The sequence below is a fragment of the Sarcophilus harrisii genome, chromosome 3, assembly GCF_902635505.1.
Source record: "Sarcophilus harrisii chromosome 3, mSarHar1.11, whole genome shotgun sequence".
Lineage (NCBI taxonomy): Eukaryota > Metazoa > Chordata > Mammalia > Dasyuromorphia > Dasyuridae > Sarcophilus > Sarcophilus harrisii.
The window spans coordinates 260,199,815-260,219,038 of NC_045428.1; the positions used below are offsets into that span (position 1 = coordinate 260,199,815).

At 34.1% G+C, this 19,224-nt stretch overlaps 1 protein-coding gene across 10 annotated transcripts in view; it reads left to right on the top strand.

The window, feature by feature from the left end:
* DMD (dystrophin) overlaps positions 1-19,224 on the top strand; it is a 2,285,006-nt gene that overhangs the window by 1,148,138 nt on the left and 1,117,644 nt on the right. The gene's annotated exons all lie outside the window — the stretch shown is intronic.

Consider the following 19,224-nt stretch of genomic DNA (forward strand, 5'->3'; position numbering starts at 1 on the left):
TCCACCCGCTATCTTATCTTCTATCTTACCTTTTTCCCCTACTGTTTCTGCTCTCCCTTCTATCCTGTCCCTCCCTTTTCTTCTTTCTCCTCCTTTCTCTTCAGAAAGAGATATATTTTTTATCCAAATGATTGATTAAATTATTCCCTCTTAAAGCCCAAACTGATTATATCAAGTGTCAGATAATGCTCATCCACCTCCCTTTCCCTTGCACCTCTTCATGTGAACTAATTGTCCCATTCTACCTCCCCTTTCCTCTTTTTCCAGTACAGACCTTTTCTCCTTACCCCTTAATAATGTTTTCTTTGATTTCATCACATCAGAGACCATTTACAAACACAATCCATGGGATGACCCACTCTGTCTGCCCCAGTGACAGATACAGTTCTCAAGAGTTACAGATATTGTTTTCTTATTGAGGAATGTAAATAGTTTAACCTTTAAATATATATATATTTCCCCTATTTATCTTTTTATGGTTCTCTTGTGTTATGTGTTTGTAGATTAAATTTTCTGTTTAATTTTGGTTTTATCAATAGAAATGATTGAAAGTATATTACTTAACTGAAACTCCATCTTGTCGCCTGATAGATGATGCTTAGCTTTGCTGGATAGTTAATTCTTGGTCGTAACCCAAGGTCCTTTCCCTTCCAAAATATGGTATTCTAGGCCCTCTTGTACTTTATTGTAGAAGCTGACAGATGCTGGGTAATCCTGATTATTGCTCTTTGATATTTGAATTGTTCTTGTCTGGCAGCTTGCAGTATTTTTTCCTTAACATTATAGTTTTAGAGTTTCACAGCAATGTTCCTTAAGGTTTTCCTTGTGGGTTCTCTTTCCAGAGGTGATCAGTGGATTCTTTCAATAAGTACTTCCCCTCTGTTTTTAGACTATTGGTGCAGTTTTCCATAATGATGTCTTCTAGTATGCTATCCAGGTTTTTATTTTGGTCATGGCTTTTCAGTAGGCCAATAATTTTTCCAGTGTCTCTTCTGGATCTACTTTCCAGGTTGGCTGTTTTGCCAATGAGATATTTCATGTTTTCTTCCATTTTTTTCATTCTTTTTAGTTTGTTTGACTGATTCTTGATGTCTCGCAAAGTCATTAGCTTCCATTTGCCCTGTTTTAATTTTTATTAGATATGATTTTCTTCAGTTATCTTTTGTAGTTCTTTTTCCATTTGATTTCTTCTACTGTTTAAGGAATTGTTTTCTTCAGACAATTTTTTCCTTCCTTTTCCAAACTGTTGACTCTCTCATACATACTTTTCATTTCCTTTCTCATTTTTTCTTCTATTTGTCTTTTGAAGTCTTTCATGAGCATTTCTAAGAAGCCTCTTCTTGAGACTTGAGATAAAACCCAATTTATCTCACTCTGAGATTTCTTCTATGGACATTTTCTTCCTCATCTGAGTTTGTGTTTTGGTCTGTCCTGTCACCATATTAGCTTTCTATGGTCCAAGTTCTTTTCTCTTTATCACTCATTTTCTTTACTTTTCTTTTGGTATTTCCTCTTTTTTTTTTTTTTTTTTTTTTTTTTAAGTTTTAAGGTGGAGCTCTGCTCCTGGGATAAAAATGGTGCTGTCCCATGTTTCCTATGCAGCTCTGAGCCTTGGCTTTGAGCACAAGGGCATCTTCTGCTTATAGAGGGTAGCTTTGCCTGCTCTGTTCAGATGACAGCCTTGTTTCCCAGAGTTTGCCTTCTGAGCTGGGACTGAAGGTTCCCTACCAATTTGTTTCTCTACTGACCCAGGACTTCAGGTCTTAGTTGCTAATTTGCTGTGATTAAGACCATCTCACTGGCTTTCTCAGAATCTTTCTGAGCTGGGCTGAATGCCCTTTTCACCCCAGTAAGAGTGACTTTTCTTGAAGTTTTTTCAGTCTAGCCTGAGCTGGAGAGTGATTTCATTCCATCAGACTGTTCAGAGGCTTGGTTTCTTGCGGTTTTTGAGGGAAACTGGGAGAGCTTGAGTAGCTTCCTGACTATTTTGCCATTTTGGTTCCACCCCTTCCCCACAACCAGGTTTACAGTCTCTAATCCAGTTCTATCAAAAACTGTTATTGGATTCAAAGGCAACAAAACCTCCATTCATATTTGTACTTTATATAGACTTTATGTAATATTTTTACCTTTTAGAAATAAAATGTATCTTCTAGAACTCATTTGGATCACCTGAGGAGAGAAAGTCAATATGGCAAGTTCCTCTACTCCATTATAGTTCAATATTTTTCTTTTTTCACTATTATATCTCCCTGTTTGTAGCTCGCAAAGCTATGTGGAAAATAGCATAATTCTTTCTTGGCAGTCCAAGCCATGTATGTAAAACATACCCATTTGGCTGAGTTCTTTATTCCATTTGTCATTTGTCTAAAGTTAAAGGATATAAAATGTGTTACATGCTTTAGAAAAGCATAGAGAATTATGAGAAGAAAGTGTCAGTCCATCCTCTCCTCAGGAAGCACTAATCAACTAATTTTATTTGACATTTTTTAATAATGATCTTCATAAGTGATTAACCTCCATGTTCACAGACAAGATTAATATTATCAGTGAGATGTGGGGGAAGGCTTTTAAAAGTCAGCTGTTATTTCTAATATTCTCATTTTATTTCATTGTAACATTATTACATAGAGAAGACATGTGATATAGAAAAACAGTCTTAGTCAGTTGCTTAAGACAGCTAAGTGGGCATAATGACCACAGCACCAAGCCTAGAGGCAGGAAGATCTAATTTCAAATATGACCTCAGACTTATAGCTGTGTAACTCTGGGCAATTTGCTTAACCATGTTTGCCTCCTTTTTTCCCCCATCTATAAAATAAGCTGAGGAAGGAAATGGCAAAACATTAAGATAATCTTTGCCCAGAGAACCTCAAATGAAGTCATGAAGAGGTGAACCCAACTGAAATAAGTGAACACAGCCTCATAATCAGAAAGATCCACTTGAACAGGGTTCAAGTTTTTTATTTTTTTTATTTTTTTAAAAACAAGCCACTTAATCTGTCACTGATATAAGTCATTAGTGTTCAAAGTATACACTGGTGACCCTTTCAAGGGATCATTGAAGTTAAAACTATTTTTAGCATTAAGGATCCAAGAAATCTCAATGAGATTAAGTGATTTTAGGATAGAGGGAGTTGTTTTGGTTATCATTGGTAAGATAGATCAAGGTAAAACAATGATTCAACTTATTAACTACATGAAGTAGCCAGTACTTTGATTACCAAGTTCTTTGTATTTGTAACAATCACCACCATAACAATAATAATAATAATAAGTAATAATGAAAAATAATATTAGCTAACATTTATTTATATAAATATTTTTTAATTTAAGGAAACAAAAAGTTTTCTTAAAATAGTAGAAAGATCATAGGGACATCCTGTATAGTGCTTTTAGGTTTTCAAAAGCTTGTAAGATACTTTAGTTCATCTGAGCTTTAAAATTTCAATGAAGTGGGCAATACAATCATTGTTTTACAAATTAAGTTTATAGAAGCAAAGTGATTTCTCATGATAACCCAGTTAAAAGTCAGGCCTAGGACCTGAATAAGGCAGCTTCTTTTTATCAACAAAGACTATTTAAAAGCAGTTAGATAATAGAATGAATTGAAATCAAAAAGATTCAAATTCAAATCCCAATCTCATATATTTAACAACTATGTGACTCTGGGCAAATATTTAATCTCTTTTTATGCCTTTTTTTTTTCTTTTCTTTATTTTTTTAACTAATATAAATGACAGTGCTATAGGGATAAATCAGAAATTTCATACAGTTCATTAGTCATAGACCTTATGTCTGCTTCATTTTACTAATCTGTAAAATGGGTAAGGAGTAGCAATATTTGGAAAATGCTTTGCAAGCTTTGAAGTGCTATATAAATGCAAATTATAATTAAGAACTAAAAAGATTATCTATTAACAAGAATAGGACTTATCAAGACAGGAATTTCACAGGTTAATTGAGGAAATTTTCCACTACCAAAGTAGGTAGACACTTCTGTAACTTAGAAATTTGCCTATTCTAACAGGTTAAGTGTTTTGCCCAGGGGGTGCAACTAGTATATGTCAAAATGGGACTTGAGCCTGGGCCTTTCTGATTTTGAGACTGGTTCTCTATCTACTATGCTCTGCTGCCTCTCTCCCTTGGGGATGTATAGCTAATAAATGAAACTGACGGAAACGATAAAATCCCCATTTGGCAAAGCATTTAAAAGAGCTGAACATCCTGTCTCTTATTAGAATGGGAGCTTGTTTATTTTATGAGACCCTGCTGCTTAATGAACCACATTCACAATTAAGGGGACTTATTTGACAATACTTTTCATGTGTAAGCATAAGACCTTGTATTTATCATAAAGCATATTCAGACAAGCTGTAGGAAATAAATGGAACTTTTTTAAGGTCTTTAAGTCAATATTTATAAAAAATAAATACAAGGAGAGAAATTGCAATGTGCTGTGATGACATGAGTCAATTGTTTCTAGGCATAAGGTAGCTGTGTTAGTGCAAGTTAATTAGTTTTCAGTTGTATCCTGTAGTGTTACTATGTTCTTACTGCTCAGTAATGTGTAGTTTATAATGTCTGTACAATTAAGTCATACCTACCACTGTACCAAAAAAAAAAACCAAAAAACAAAAAACAAAAACCAACAAGAAGAAGAAAAACAACCAGCAACTTTTTATCGCACTATAAAAAGGAAATTTAAGAAATCTGTACTATGGGGTATTAATATCATAAAAGACAATGTGTGGCTAAAATCTGAAAACTCATCTGATGATATTGCTGTAGGAATATCTTTTGTTTTTCTTTTAATGTTGAAAGTTTGTTTTGATCCAAGCCAGAAGTATAGCAGCAACTCAGTTCAGTGTTATCCTATTCTACTATTTAGCACTTTAGGAACTTTGACCTCCATTACTGAGCTGAGCCTTTTCTCCCCTCTTTACAAGTGTCCATTCCCACTACCTTCTCCCTCATCCTCCCCAAGGCTCACTTTATCAGTGCTGAACTTCCTGCAGATACTGCTGGGTTTTAAAGTTGAAAGTTTATATCCATGCTCCAGGCAAATAAAGAAATGTATATTCTCTCTTTCTCTCCCTCCCCAGCATTCCCACTATGACCACCCCTCCTAAACCAGTTGTAGGGTAAATTAAGAGTATGTAACTGATTAGTTGTGATGGATTAATTATATACCATGATATGATTTTAGGAGCACAATCACTTCTTGTAACCAGATGCACCAGCATCTAAACTATTTCAATTAGGTGTCTTACTACATCTTCACATAGCTTGTCATCTATTTTTTTCCTATTCTTTTTCTTGGTTAGGTCATATAGATAGCATTCTCAAGCATTTATCTTCCCTATGTAGAAATATATGTTTGCACACATATTTATGTACTACTATGTATATAATACCAAATAATGACATTTTTTACATTATTATGCAGAATACATCATTGTTATAATTCTTGGCATACTTACTCTATAAGTTTCAACTTAAAATAGATTTCTTATTTTCTCTCCTGAGATGTCACATTAGTCTAAATGAAGAAAAAAAGTAGCATTAAAACTGATATTAAAGAACTCTCTTCCCTTTTCTGGGGAAAATGAAGTCTTATTGATTGTTATCTCTGGGGTAGAATAGTATACCACTGAAATACATATATATTATATGTGCATATATATGTGTGTGTGTTCACATGTCTATCCATTATATATACACATTGTGTAATATACACTATGTTTATATACATATATAAATACATATACGTATATGTTAAGGGAAATGTATTTTTTTAGGTTTGTCCTTCAGTGGAAGAGAATTTATCTTTCGTGAGAATCAAAGATTACATCTTCTTTCATCATATACAGCATCTGTTTAAGAGCTATAACTGAAACATTCTAAATTTTAAAATAATCAATTGTATACTTGATGAAAATCCTACAACTGCTAGATGAAAAAAAAATGGCGGCAGAAAGACTTTTTTCTTTCTTTTTTTTGCCTTTAAAAAAAATCATGTTCTATGTGATTGATAGATCCTAGTGTTTAGAAAAAGTTTAAGGAGAGCACTCTGTTAGTTCTGATTCAGTCTGAAAGGCAAAATCAGACACTCCTAAATTATAGAGCAATTAACAAAAGGAAGTTTACCTTGTCAAAACATAGCATAGATATGCAACAAGAATATAACTACTATCAGCTTTAGCTTGGGCAAATGATAGTTCCCTTGATTTATTATGATAGTGTATGGTGAATAGGGGGAGATATATCTCAGGTACCCACAACTCTGAGAGGCTAGTGGATGGGACTTTATGCTTTTGTGTGACATGGAATCTGCATTAAGAAAATCAGGGGCCAATCAGGTCCTAAAGACAATTCTCTTTTTTTGGATAAATAATCTCTGTCACTTTAGGGATAGGTAAGAGGGAATAGACTGAACTCATATTGTAAGAAATGAATCAGTAGATATTAATCCTATCACATCAAGTGTTAGGTCTTTTCTGTTATGTTAAATGTTTTGACATATGAAGAATAAATACAACTATACATTGTCTAACCTGTCCAAATGAAGCTTTATCTGGATTATCCATGCAAATTGTAGAACTATCAACTAATAAAAGGAATAAGTGTTATTTCCATGGGTATATAGCATATTAGAGTAGCCAGAATCTTAGAACCCATCGGGTCAAATCCCCTCTTTGAAGAACTTGAAAAACCGAAGCCAAGAGAAGAAGGTGACTTTCTTAAGGTCAAATAGTTCATGGCAGACTGAGAATGGTTTCTGAGTTACAATGGGCTTTTGAAATGTTTCACAAATTTGCTTCTCTTTCCCTCCCTCTCTCCTTCCCTCCCTCCTTTTCTTTCTCCCTCCCTCCTCCTTCTGCTCCTCCTCCTCCTCCTCCTCTTTCTTCTCCTCCTCCTCCTCCTCCTCTTTCTCCTTCTTCTCCTCTCTCTCTCTCTCTCTCTCTCTCTCTCTCTCTCTCTCTCTCTCTCTCTCTCTCATTTGTTTAAAAAAAAAAAAAGGTAATCCACCAGCCAGGGAGGGAATGAAGATGTAAGTATCTACATTTTCTTTTGTTTTTGCTTCATTATTGACTATATGTTAAACAATCCCATAGGAACAGAGACAAGTTCATTTGAAGTGCCAAGGAAAATTTAGTTTAGAGCAATGCAAGTGTCTTAATAAGATATAAAAATGGATATTCATAATGTGAATTGGTAGAATTGGAATAATTCCAGACACCAGCTATTGTCAGGTAGCCCAAAAGTTCCATTTTATTTCCTGAAATGAAAGCACAGAAATAGTTCTCTGCCACATGGTTAAAATACAGATTTGTTCCCTTCAAGGCATGGTTTGCTCAAACACACTGTGATTTTATGTTACTACAAAATAAAATGAAGTTAATAAGTAGAAGTTTACTGTATAACACAGGGAAATGTATAATTACTGATGAGACATTAGAACACTGATGTTTCTATAGATTAATATATATTTTTAGTTTTTATATTTATCCATAAGGGAGGGGGGTGTCTTTTTTTTCACTGAAGTGAGAGTCAGGTGGTTGTCATACTTCTTATATCTAGTTCCCTTTGGAATACATGAATTGTGGCTTTTCTATCCTAGTTCTCTAGTCTAAGGACTAAATGAATTGAAATATAGCCTTCATCCTTTCCAGTAACATTTGATTTCATATTCTTTTCAGGATGGCCTATGTAAACATCTTGTATTATATTTCCAGAATTTAGTGTCAGGCCTTCTATAACCTTTAGAAAATGGTCTTTGTCTCATCAGTATGGCCCACTGTTTCAGCAGTAGTATATGCTCAAGCCAAATGTTTCATTGAATGAACAGTCTTTCAGTGGAAGAGAATTTATCTTTCGTGAGAATCATAGATTATATCTTCTTTCATCATATACAGCATCTGTTTAAGAGCTATAACTGAAACATTTTAACTTCACTAGGGTTGTATTCTTCAATGCAGGATATTGACTATGGCACTTCAAAGAAATTCAAGTAATTAACATTTCACTGTTTACATTTTATTAATTTGTAGCATTGTTATAAACAATTTGAATACATGTAGCAATGCAATGATCCTTCAGGATATCCTAAAGGAAGCAAGTCTTTACATAGCATCTTTGTAGATATGTACCATATGCATCATTGTATAAATGTGTAAAATTTTCTTTTGATGATACTTAGCTTCTCAGCTAATTAAGAAAGAATTTTTTTTCCTTAAATCTTAGAGAGAGATTGTTGTTGTTGAGTGCTTTTAGTCATATTTGGTGAGTCATTTAATCCTGTTTCCCTCAATTTCCTCATCTATAAAATGAGCTGCAGAAGAAAATACCAAACCAATCCAGACACAGATAATCAGATAGGATTGAAATGACTGAACAGCAAAAACAACAATTGGCAGAATTTTCTGGTTACTACTGTTAGGGCTCAGAGATGGCAGAACTAGTTGCTTCCTCTCTCCCAGTAATCTAGAGAACACTTGGATTCGCCAATTAAAAACTATGGCTTGAAGTTTTGTCTTCTTTAAAAAAAAAAAAAAAAAGATAGACCTAGAAGTCACTCTAACAAACACTAGTGTCTTTCATAAGTTGGGCAAGATGCTAAGCATTGTAAGATGCAAAGAAAGGCAAAAGATAATCCATTGTCAAGAAGCTCCCATGCTAATTGGGGAGGAAATGTGAAAATGACTATAAACAATATATGAGTTGGCTAGATTGGATAAATGAATAAATACAGAGGAGATAATAACAATTAGGAGGACCAGAAATGTTTTTCTTCAAAAATGAGATTTTAACTGGTGTTTGAAGCAAACTAAAAAAGCCAAGAGGTAGAGATGATGGTGGAGAATCTATTATAAGTGTAGGGATAACCATTGACAATGCATAATGAGGCAATAGAGTATCTTCTTGAAGGAACAAAAAAGAATTCATATTGTTGGATCCCAGAATATGTGGAGGAGAGCAAAGTGCAAAAAAGATTGAAAGCAGATGAGGTTTTGAATAGTAGAGAAGGATTTGAAATCCTCAAAAGAGGATTTTATATTCCATTCTAGAACTGATTAAGAGCTACTAAAACTTTTCCAGTCAATTATACTTCCTAGTGAATGAGTTTATCTCTTATTGTCCAAAGGAAGGTATGGAAAGGAAAAGCATCTAAGTGCCTAAGAGGAGGAAAGAAGGATCAGGGGAATAAAAAATATTAAGTGAGACAAAAGTTAAGAGGAGAAAGAACAAAAAGGACTGAGTTAACAATTTTACCAGAATAGACCAAAATTGCTGTAGCCCTAGAGCACTTTAAAAAAAACAAAAACTAAAAGTTAATTGTCTGTTCTGACCTTCAGTGGGGAGTGGAGTTGATTACTGACCTCCATCTTCTCTTCAATTGAGTGAAAAGGGGAAGCTCTTGCTACTTTTTTTTCCCCCTTAGGATCATTTGATAGAGTTTCCATTTTTCACAGGTCATTTTTGCTGGTCATCTCATTGTAAAATTGTTTGAATTGTCCCTTAGAGTATAACAGGTAAAAATAAGATATAAAATATTAGAAGAATATTTGTGATTACTTGTCTTTCTGTCAAAGAGGTGACTATAGCTCATATTCTTACTCCCTCTTGGCTTACTTATGGATAGTAATTTAAAGTCTATGTATTTCTTAATTATTTAAAGCCTTAATGATTTGAGGAAATAATTTATTTTGATAAATGTAATAGAAAGAAAAGATTTATAGACTTAGGAAACCTGATTTGACCAATTTGAATTTTGGCTTTGACATTTATTTGCTGTGTAACCTTAAACAAATTATATAATTTCTCTGGGCTTTAATTTCCTCATATGTAAAACAAAAGGAAGGAGCCAAGCATTTATTAAGTAACAACTATATGCCTGAAAATTAAGCTATATACTTTTATCTTATTTGATACTCATAACAACTTTGGGTAGATATTATTTTTAAAATCCCTTTTACAATTGAGGAAACTGAAGCAAACAGACATAAAATAATTTGCTCAAGGTCACAGAGCTAGCTACTAAGTATCTAAGATCAAATTTGAAATCTTAACCTGGGATCCACAGAATGCAGTTTCATGTGTAAATTTTAATAGGTCTATAAACTTAAATGAGAGAGAGAAATTATATCTTTATTTCCACAAGATGTTGTTTTCCTTTGTAATTCTATGGAAATATGTAATCATGATTATATGATTCTTAACCTCTGGAATAGAGAGAAAAAGTGGATATAACATATTATGAACATGAAAAATAAGATTTGCAACTATTAGATATGGGGAATGAGAGACAGTGAGAAGATGAAGATTACAATAAAATTGTGAACCTGGTTGAACAGAAATAAGAAAGTTTAGGGGAAAAGGCGGTTTGAGAAAGAATGTAATAAGTTTAGTTTGGGGTATGTTGAATTTGACATAACAATGAGACATCCAACTTTAAAATGTCCACTTGGCAATTGAAAATGGAATAATGTGCTTGCTGGGATTTAAAATAATATTATTCTCTATATTTTCTTCTTATATTGGAAATTGAGAATAGAGAGAAAGAATAAGAAATAGAATGGACACAAAGGAAAAAAATGAATAAAAACAAAGAAACAAAGTATAGGGAGGAAATGACAAGGGGAAGCATATTACATAGTGAAATGGAAAGAATACTGCCTTGGAAGTCAGAAGGCCTGAGTTTGAATTTCAAGTTCTGCAATTTGCTTGCTGTGTGACCTTGGCTGAATAACTTTCCCTATCTAGGCCTCAATTTCTTCATCTGCACAATGAGAAGAATAAGTCAGGTAATCTATAATCAGGATTTATAATGAGATCATAGATGTAAAGCATTTTGCAAACCTCAAAGTGCTATAAAATAGCCACTTCATTATTATTATTATCATTATCTTCTTAGTCTTTGAGGACTCCATTACTTTAGTCTTCTATTCCTACTTAGCTCAAGAAACATTGATAGAGCCATAAAAAAAAAAAAAAAAAAAAAAAAAAAAAAAGTATTGTAAATGTTTAACTGAGCTTTTTAGGGCATTTTGTATATATATGTATATGTGTGTGTGTGTGTGTGTGTGTGTGTGTGTGTGTGTATTGTCATATAGATAGAAAGATATAGAGCTATTTTCAAAGACCTTTATTTTTGAAAGGCATTTGGGATTAAGTGACTTGCCCAAAGTCATACAGCTAGTAAATGTCTGAGGCTAAATTTGAACTAAATCAGTCTCCTGACTCCAGAGCCTGTGCTCTATACACTGCACTGCCCAGCTATTCCTCAAATACTATTAAAATTAATTTACATTACTAAAATTTTCTTAAATTTAGACAATCAACAAAACAGTACATTGTGCCCTGATTTTTAGCCATTGCCTATATCTGAAATATCAGATAGTCTAATAGAAAATTTAGCAATAGACTCTCCAGACTGGCCACAATATGCTTCTAATTCTAAGGTACTTTCAAATTCTGCAACCTATGATTCTTTGTTCTCTAAGAATTCCTATCATTCCTCAAAGCTCTGTCCACATGTTACCTCCTACTAGAAGCCTCTAGTGATCTCACCCAACTCCTATATCATTCATGAGTATATATGCTCTGTTCCCATAGGAAGTAAACTTGAGAGCAGACAATTTCTTGCTCTCTTTTTAGATCCAGTATATAACACCATGGCTAGCGCTAAATAGGAGTTTAATTAAATAAATACTTGTTTGTTGATTAGCAAATGTAAATGTTCAAAAATGTAAACGGAAATAAAAGTAAGAAAAAAAAAACAAATAAAGCCCCCTTAAGAGTTGATAGGATAATTAGGTAATTCAATGGATAGAGTATCAGACCTTGAGACAGGAAGACTTATCTTGATGCAGTTAGTGGCAGTGCAGAGAGTTGGAGTGTGAGAATCCCCTTCTGGTCATGACAGGTTCAACTTGAAAGAATTCACGAACCCTGAAATATAAGTGGCACAAAAGGGAAGTTTTATTGTTAGCCCTGCAGAAGTCAGCTTTGCTAGGAAGACTGACTTCTGAGTGACAAGGTCCTGGCAGAGAAATAAAGGTCTTAGCAGAGAAATCCTGGCAGAGAAATAAAAGGGGTTATTCCTGAAAAGAAATGTCTTCACAGTGGGCAGGAGTCCTGATAGGCAGCTATGCCAAGGAAAAGTTCCTTGACAAAGCATAATCCTGCTTTGGAACTCTGCAAATTATGAGTTTAAAATTGCCTTTTTTATAGGAAATCTGAGACTGAAGTTTCAGTTAAATGACATCCCTTCAGTGTTATCACTGCCCCTAGGCCTAGATTTCCAGTTGAATGAGACCACTTAAATTCAACCTAAGTAGGAATGGTCCTAGACTAATTTTCAACTCAATAGAGAATGCAGCTAGTCACCACCAAGATAATAGAATGAAGCCACTTTATCTTGATTCCCTGAAGCAGTCCTCTCTCAGAGGAGAGTTTCTCAAGAGTTCAAGGAGAGTTTTTCAAGAAAGGACAGTTTCAGGTCAATCTTCCTGAGTTCAAATCCAGTATCAGATAATTACTAGCTAGATGATAGTGGAAAAGTCACAGACTTTGCCTCAGTTTCCTCATCTGTAAAATGTGAAAATAATAGTATCTACCTCCATGGATTTTGTGGGGATCAGATAAGATAATAATTGTAAAGTACCTTTCAAACTTCAAAGTACTATATTAATGTTGGCTTATTATTATTATTATCATTATATGCAGAATGTGGTATTATTTCATGAGAAAACCAAGCCTGAGGGAGCTTTTATAATTAGCCCAGAGTCATACATCTAGTATCTTAGGCTAGATTTAAACTCAAAGTCTTAAGTTCTATTTATTATCCTCTAGCCACCTACTTACTAATTATATTCACATTACTACTTTAAAAAATTAAACTTGACTAATAGACCTGACCACCTGATGTAGGCAAAATTAAGAAGTGGCTTATCATCAATATTATCTCCGGACATCAAACAGTTTATCGTATGTTTTGAATACTTGGAACACTTTTCTGTGTTATTCCCTTATTCCTTGAATATTACCCAATCCTCAATAGCCATCAAAACTTTTCTGTTTGGTATCCCCAGGCTTTTCTGGTTGGCAACTAATAAATCTAAGCTAAATCATGCATATGCTAATGAGGCTAATGGATTACTGTTATCCCTACAGGTAACCTATTTGAATTTTAATATGAGCCTTCAGCCTAAAAATAAAAAGGAAGATTTTGATATGATGGGAGTTTTAGAATAGGAAATAGCTAGTGGTTGGAGTGGGGGCGGAGGTTTTGGGGCTATGTAGAGTCTTTTTTGTTTGTGCTGGCTCCAGATAACTACCTTTTGTTCCTCAAGACCCATCTCTAACAAGTGATCTCAAAATAGCTCAGACAGCAGCTGGAAAGCCAAACTTCATTACTGATCATCTACCTGTGCTAATTGTCCCGGTTAATAATGTATCACAGACTGACTTCCAGTTCTTAGAAACACAGACAAGTAGTTTCCCAAAAAAATTCTATGTTCCCAAGGACAAAGAAAAACAACATCTACCATTTATTTATCCGTTTAAGATTTGCAAAACACATTATCTAGTTTAATTCTCACACCAACCCTGGGATTACATAGGACTGGCATTCTATCAATTTTACAGATGAGAAAACTAAGGCTAAAAGAAGTTAAGTAATCTGTTTAGTCATAGAGGAAGTGTCAGAGGCAGAATTTGAAACTGGATTTTCTTGACTTCTAGTATCTGATCACAATCAGTGTCAACCTAGAAATATACACATAAAGTTAGTGGATGAAGCTACTAATGGATAGGCCCTGGGGACTCCCACACCAAGAAGATGTTAAGGGAATACCAAGAAGCTCTAAGTAATTTGTCAGACAGAGGCAGAAACATTGCAACAAAGCTACTGTGGATAATCTTTTTCTATATATTTTTACAGAGTGCCTCATATCAGAATGAACTTTATGAGGACTCCTCAGTGAAAGAACTTATAGGCTATGTGATTATGGATTCATGAGTTGCTTTGGTCATACCTATTCCCTACATCTGTGCCTAAATATAATTGAAATTAATATTTGTGCTATCTACAACCTTTTGTTACCTTCTTCCTCTTTCTTCCCTCCACACTCTAACAGACTCTGCTTGTCTTTTAGGAGAAAGTACTAAAGTCTCTGTTGTTTATTTTGAGGAGAGATGAATATAGAGAAGAATGCTAGTTAATGCTTTTATATCTATGACATTTGATTAAATTTCTTTTCTGAGAACTAATGTCAGAGTATATATGGGAGTCAGCTCAAAAAGATTCTCTTGTTAAAATCTCAGAAATCAGTGAATACTACAAATCACAGTTTGAGTTGTTGTTTTCTTAATTGTTTAGATTTAAGAAAATAAAGGAAAAAAATGTTAATATGTCAGGTTAATCTTAAAAGGGTGTCCTGAGTACATTTTTTTTCTGGTAGAGTCAGTTGTTAAATATTTACTAACATAACCATGACTAGTGGAGTCTACTTGAATTTAATGTTGGAAAAAAACTCATAAGCTAGCTTCAAGGACTATAAAAGTATCCATAAACCTTTGATTTAGCAACACCACTGCTAGATCTATATCCGTTTCCAAAAGACATCTCCAAAAAAAAGAGAATATTACTATTTGTACAAAAATATTTGTAACAACTCTTTTTGTGGTGGCTAAAAATTGGAAATCAAAGGGATGCCCATAAACTGGGGAATGCCTAAACAAGCTGCATTAGATAATTGTGATAGAATATTATTGTTCTATACTGTGAGAAATGAGATGTAGGATGATTTCAGAAAAACTCTGGAAAGACTTACATGAATCACTCTTAATGAACAAAGCCAAAACACTTACACAGTAAGAGAAACATTGTTTAATGATCAACTCTGATAGACTTGAACTCTTCTTAGCAATAGTGATCAAAAACAATCCCAAAGAATTGATTACAAAGTATACTCTCAGATTCCAAAGAAAGAACTGACAATGTTTTAATACAGACTGCTGCATGCTGTTCTTCCCTTTCTTCCATTTTTTTTTCTTTTTTACAAAATTGCTAATATGGAAATATTTTACTTAATCACACATACTATAATTTATAATCTGATTGCTTACCATCTCAGAGACAGAAGGGGAGAAGGAAGGAGGAATTAATAGAATGTGTGATTCAAAACTTTAAATAAAAATGTTAAAAGTTTGGGGGAGAGGGTTCGACCTATGGTCATGTACTGGGTTGTCTTCAGAATCCAAGTTATTAATCATTCAGTATGTCAGTATGAGTGAGAGCTGAGATAATGATAAAATAGAATATTACATTGTTTTTACATGTAGATAGGTCATTGTTTCTTATCTAATAGAATTAGAGTATTTATTTCAATGCTGAATTATTTTTGACTTAGATAACCAGCTTGGCACAATAGAATTGTCTCTGAGGGCCAGAGTACCTATGTTCACATACTACTTCTCATATTAACAAAGCTGCTTCAGTCAAGTTTCTTATTAGTTCTAGTTCAATGTTTGAATGAAATAAAACATGCTTAGGTCACTTAACACTTAGCCACTTCAACAAAGATAGACCAGTAAGTGGATATTTACAAAATGGAAAGTGTTTGGTCAGTCAAGCTGTTTGTGGCAAATGGCATGATCTTAAAGGCCCAATTCCACATGGAAGGGCTTTGGGGGACTTTTGTTGCCCAGAAAACCATATCAATCTGACATTATCAGGAGGCTGTTGTCAAGGGAGACATTGCTTGACCCCAGGCTCTCCAAAATAATCAAGGGACATTTTTGTCACCTTTCAGGGGAAGAAAAAAAGAAAATCTAGCCTAACTCCTGTTGTGGAAAAGAGCAGGAAGTTCACAAACTTTTTTCTTGGTTGTCCTGGTTCCACAAAACTACCTTTTTTCCCCCCAAGACCCATCCTTAACAAAGGATCTCAAAATAGCTCACACATAACAGCTAGAAAGCCAAGCTTCATTACTGATCACCTACCTATGCTAATTGTCCCTGTTAATAATATATTGTAAGGACAGAACCAGCCCTGAAGTCAGGAGGACCAGAGTTCAAATTTGGCCTCAGATACTTAATTCCTAGCTGTGTGATCTTGGGCAAGTCACTTAACCCTAAATGCTTCAGCAAAATAAAAATAATAATAATAATATATATACATATATATATATATATATATATATATTGTGGTTCTAACACAGGCAATGTTAGAATGGAGTAATTCAGTAATTCATAATTCAGACAAATGTGTGACTGTGAACAAGTCACTTGAGTCTTCTCTGGACCTCAGTTTTCACAACTGTAAAATGGGGACATTAGACTAGATGCTTTCTAAGGACTCATATCACTCTAGATCTGTGAGTCATGATCTGATGCCCCTTTTAGTATTATTGATTTGATTTGAGTGGTCTCAGTTCCTGGTGGTCAAGAGGTTAGTAGCAATAAAAGTTGTTAAGAATCCCCTTTAAATCAGCCACAGGTTTAGCAGTGAAAGAATTCACTCATTCCCAAATTATTAGTAGCAAAATGAAAGTTTATTATTGGATAGAAATTAGTTTTTAGTGGGAAATGGAGTTTTGAAAAATCCTGGCAGCTGAGAGTGACAGAGATCTCAAGCTACTTAGGCCCATCTGCAAAGACCTTCATTGAGGAAAGCTATTATATTGGGTATCTTAGTGGGGGCTGGGATAGCCCAAGCTGATCAGATCAGGTAGGGGCTTCAAGAGGTGAGGTGAGGTTCCTGGACTTAGTCTCATCAGTTTTCAGCTGGATCTCTTATTGGAATTAACAATACTTCAAAAGGGGTGCTTTTCTGACCAGGATTTCTAATTGAATCAAAGGCTCTGGCATCCTGGAAAAATAACTTATCTGGGGGGGATATGCCTTCCCCAGAAAAGGGATCACAGATCAAAAGGAAATAGTTTCTTAAAGGAACCACAACTTATAGTAAAGGAAACAATTCCCTCCTGCTTCATCATCACATAAGGAGAATTTTCAGTGAAACTATAGTATATTGGAGCTGAAAAAGACATGAGAATTTTCTCATCCAATACCCTCATTCAACTCATGAGAAACCTGATACCTGAAAGAAGTGAGGGAATGAACCCTAGGTCTTCTAATTCTCAAGGGAAAATCAATTAGGTCTGTAATAACATTTCTTGGTTAGACTAAATTCTACAGTGTAATGACCCATAACAGTCTTGCCCAATGAGACTATATCACTATAGGTCACAGAAATAAAAGGAACAGCTGTTAATCTTAATCTTGTCTAGTTCAATTCAACAAATGTTTATCAAGACCCTATTCTATTCAAAGTAATTAGCTAGGTATAGACAAATGGCTCACATGGCTGGTCAGAGTACAGAAAACATGTCCTTCATAGTATCTTCGGATCAGTTCAGACTTATCAACCTTTGCTTGATCTGAAGGGGGAAGAGGTGGTATTAAACTATTCCAATTGCAACTGTCAATATGTGAAGTGCAGAATTGGTGAGTTGAGTTTCTTTGAGAATGTGCACCATTTACAGTCTTTAAGAAGGAAACTTAGGGACTCAAGTAACCATGATTTTTTAGGACTGCCGTGCAAAAGGAATATTACACTTGTTTTGCTGAAAAGGAATAGGAGTGCATGAGGGTGGGAAGATGGCAAACAGAGACAGAGAGAAAAAGCCAGAAAGAGACAGACAGACAGAAATAGAGAGACAGAGTTAGAGAAAGAGATGAAAGAGACAGAGACTCCAAAACAGAGGAGTCCTAAATGGCTCATATAGGAGTAAAGTTTAAAAATCAATAGCAGGATGCACCAGAATAAAATGGCACTTAAGTAGAAGAGGAAATAGAAGAAGGAGGTATCCCAGTTTCCATGATGGGAAAGATGTTACTTTGGGAGAAGGACAAGTATATGCAAGAAAGGGATTCCTTTTTATATACCCAACAAAAATTTTCAGTGACAAAAGAATTCCTTTTCTTTCTTTTGCCTCAGGGCTGCCCCAGTGGCCAAGTGTTTCTAAAAATGACCATGGCACACTGTATTTTAAATGATCAGTTTCTAAAATAGCTGTTGCAGGAAGAATATCAGTTTTACTGAGCTTTTTCTACAATGTACAAACTGTTATAATAATTCTTGAACTTAAGCTTGTAGAAAATAATTGATTTTATTGGTAATTTGGCACAGTGGAAGAAATAAAAAGGTATTTTAGACAAAAGAGTTGGAGGGGATTGCAAAAGATATCCAGTCTAATCTCCTCATTTTCAGATGAGAAAACTGAGATCTAGGAGGTGACTTGTTTACAAGGAGTAAAAGCTGGAATTTGGATCTCTTTGAATCAAAATAGAGTATTATTTCCATTGCTGCTATTGTCCATAAAATTAGTATTTTGTATTTTTAAAAAAGGTGTATTAAAGTAACTGGGTAATCTTGATAAGTTATTTTAAAAGTTCATTTGTTAAACATAACATGTTAAAGAAGATGATAAGATTTCAGTTTCTTATGGGGGGGGGACAAAAACTATTAACTTACTGTAATAATCACAGCAGTAAAGAAATTCTTAAAATGCACATAAAGCATGCAGTTCCCCATGAATTCAATGTCTGATTATCATTTGTAAAGTAAGAATCTTAAGTGTAAGAGAATTTACAGTAAAAGTGTAACACATTAGGTGAAAAATGACACTTGATAGTATGTACTACAATTTTGAAATTGGCTACATAGTTTGGTTATCAATTAAATATGACATAATCATATTTATTTAGTTAAGATAAAAATTGGTATAACCAAAAATATGAAAAAGTATTATTTAAAGTAGCTTATTCAATTCTATAAACTTGTTCATTTTAATTGATAATTTATTTCTAAAATTCTCTTAAACCCCCAATGAACTGAAAATCCAATGTCTAAACAAGATAGAATTCCTGTAACAATTAAAGTAAAAGAACATAAAAGACTGATTGTGACTGCTAGTGTGTGCAATCTTGCATTTTAGTAACTTACTATTTGTAAAAAGAAAGGAAAGATGTTTTAATTTTAAAACACTGTGTTAAAATTTTCTGTAGTTTGTCTACTCAAGTAACCATGATTTTTTAGGACTGTTATGCAAAAGGAATATTACACTTGTTTTGCTGAAAAGGAGTAGGAGTGCATGAGGGTGAGAAGATGGCAAACAGAGACAGAGAGAAAAAGCCAGAAAGAGACAGACA